Here is a 2,909-nt window from a genome sequence, read left to right on the forward strand (position 1 = left end):
ATTGAGGAGACCATAGGGCAGAATTTCCCAAACTTGGTCCTGGTGACCCCAAGGGGTGCACATTTAAAAAAACAAAACGTTCCATAGGGTTAAACTACGTCAGTCTTGGATCATCTGTCTTGCAAGTAGCGCTGTCACTTTATCTCTTTTTGATACAAGCAGTGTCTTCGTAATTCACCACACCTAATTTTAAAATAAATTCTAAATGCTTACGGCAATGAAAGTAAAATCAGTAAATCAAATTAAACTAAATCAATATTTATTCAAGGTACATTTAAAACATATCAGTTCCCTTTACAAAAATATATATGACCATATTTCCTGAAGTTTTGAAAATATTATTTTACTCTGATAGATTCAATGCAGGTGTGTTCTACAGTCAAATTAATGCAAGCTTAAAAACATCAATTTTAATAATTATAAAGGCAAAAAATAATCCTCAACCATAATAAAATGACTCTAAACTCATTGTCATACGTTGAGAGAGAGAGAGAAAGATATTGGAAGTTAAAATTATTCCATAAAAAGGAAAATAACTGGTAATAACATCAAAGTTCTTGTTCTCCCAGTTAAGTCTATAATGGTTCAAGTCTAACACCCTGCTGGTATTGATGGTTGGTATAGGTCTCACACTCTGCTGGTATTGATGGCTGGTATAGGTCTCACTCTGCTGGTATTGATGGATGGTATAGGTCTCTCACTCTGCTGGTATTGATGGATGGTATAGGTCTCACTCTGCTGGTATTGATGGATGGTATAGGTCTCACTCTGCTGGTATTGATGGCTGGTATAGGTCTCACTCTGCTGGTATTGATGGATGGTATAGGTCACACTCTGCTGGTATTGATGGATGGTATAGGTCTCACTCTGCTGGTATTGATGGATGGTATAGGTCTCACTCTGCTGGTATTGATGGATGGTATAGGTCTCACACTCTGCCGGTATTGATGGTTGGTATAGGTCTCACCCTGCTGGTATTGATGGATGGTATAGGTCTCACTCTGCTGGTATTGATGGCTGGTATAGGTCTCACTCTGCTGGTATTGATGGATGGTATAGGTCTCACTCTGCTGGTATTGATGGCTGTTATAGGTCTCACTCTGCTGGTATTGATGGATGGTATAGGTCTCACTCTGCTGGTATCGATGGATGGTATAGGTCTCACACTCTGCTGGTATTGATGGCTGGTATAGGTCTCACTCTGCTGGTATTGATGGATGGTATAGGTCTCACACTCTGCTGGTATTGATGGTTGGTATAGGTCTCACACTCTGCTGGTATTGAAGGCTGGTATAGGTCTCACTCTGCTGGTATTGATGGCTGGTATAGGTCTCACTCTGCTGGTATTGATGGATGGTATAGGTCTCACTCTGCTGGTATCGATGGATGGTATACGTCTCACACTCTGCTGGTATTGATGGATGGTATAGGTCTCACACTCTGCTGGTATTGATGGTTGGTATAGGTCTCACACTCTGCTGGTATTGATGGCTGGTATAGGTCTCACTCTGCTGGTATTGATGGATGGTATAGGTCTCACTCTGCTGGTGTTGATGGATGGTATAGGTCTCACACTCTGCTGGTATTGATGGCTGGTATAGGTCTCACACTCTGCTGGTATTGATGGCTGGTATATCTCTCACACTCTGCTGGTATTGATGGCTGTGTAGGTACTGAAGTCAGAGTTCTGGACACTCTTCTTCTTCTTTGGTCTCCTCTGTCCCTGACGGATATCCAACGAGGCATAACACAGATCTCCTTCCTCCTGAGAGAGAGAAAGAGAGAGGAGAGAGAGAGAGAGAGAGAGAGAGAGAGAGAGAGAGAGAGAGAGAGAGAGAGAGAGAGAGAGAGAGAGAGAGAGAGAGAGAGAGAGAGAGAGAGAGAGAGAGAGAGATTTTACAATTAATCTGTTAATATTATTCATATATAATCATACATTATTATTATTTCATGAAATGCATCATATCACTATGTTTTACTGCTTATTCCTTTAGTTTTTAATGAGTATACTCGCCAATGCTTTGAACATTACTGGGTTACAAATAACCTTGACTACAAATAAAGATGGCCACCAGTCATAGAACTACAACACCCATTCTGACTATACCTTCTCTCTTCTCTCACTTCCCCTGGTGGTCGTCCTGTTCAGAGGAACCTGAGTCTCAGCTGCAGCTGCAGAGGAAGAGTTATCACCATTAAAACAACAAGTAAAGAACACATCTGATATTGAACTGTCAATTTAACATGGTCTACATTAGTTTACCAGAGTATTTGAAAGAAGGTTTGATTGATTGATTGATTGATGGCTGGTTTATTGATTGATTGATTATTTCATTGATTGATTGAGTTGGAGAGTAAAACAGATTAAGTGAGAGTGAATGTATACTAACTTTGTAAGTAAAATAATCAATTTTGTATATTATTGATGTTGTCAAAAACAGAAGATTAGGATATAGGATGTTCCTTACTTCAACAGTTAATAAGATGGAATTTAAATATATCAAATCGACAAAAGGAATGAGTGAGTCAGTGCATGCTATGAAATAGTGAAAGAGCACATAATGCTATTAGTAATGAAGTTAGTTTACCTGTTGTTCTGCAGAAGGAGTAGACACAGAAAGAGGAGAGGAGGGAGGAGAGGAGAGCAGACACAGGACACAGACTGAACAGCAACATCCAACACAGTCCACAGTCTGCATCAGGAGAGGAGGAGGGGGACTCAGGAGGACTGACGTCTGGACAAAACATTAAACACAAACAGAACTACATTCTTAGATTGTCTACTGCTGAATGGATGTTTAAAGATGATCTTGAGGCAATGTTTTAATTATTATTTAATTATATGTATTATTTATTGATCAGCCTCGGATGATTGATTCAAAATAACATACATTTTCTTTGGCGTTCCT

At 39.6% G+C, this 2,909-nt stretch overlaps 1 long non-coding RNA gene across 1 annotated transcript; it reads right to left on the bottom strand.

Annotated features, from left to right (window-relative positions):
* Window positions 1–1,697: 1,697 nt before the first annotated feature.
* Window positions 1,698–2,679, bottom strand: LOC121558671. Its single transcript, XR_005998577.2, has 3 exons — window positions 2,589–2,679; window positions 2,108–2,172; window positions 1,698–1,765 (listed from the first exon to the last, which is right to left on the bottom strand). It is a non-coding gene; the product is annotated as an uncharacterized LOC121558671 (long non-coding RNA).
* Between the last annotated feature and the right edge of the window lie 230 nt (window positions 2,680–2,909).

Source organism: Coregonus clupeaformis, unplaced genomic scaffold (assembly GCF_020615455.1).
Source record: "Coregonus clupeaformis isolate EN_2021a unplaced genomic scaffold, ASM2061545v1 scaf0446, whole genome shotgun sequence".
In the NCBI taxonomy this organism is placed as follows: domain Eukaryota; kingdom Metazoa; phylum Chordata; class Actinopteri; order Salmoniformes; family Salmonidae; genus Coregonus; species Coregonus clupeaformis.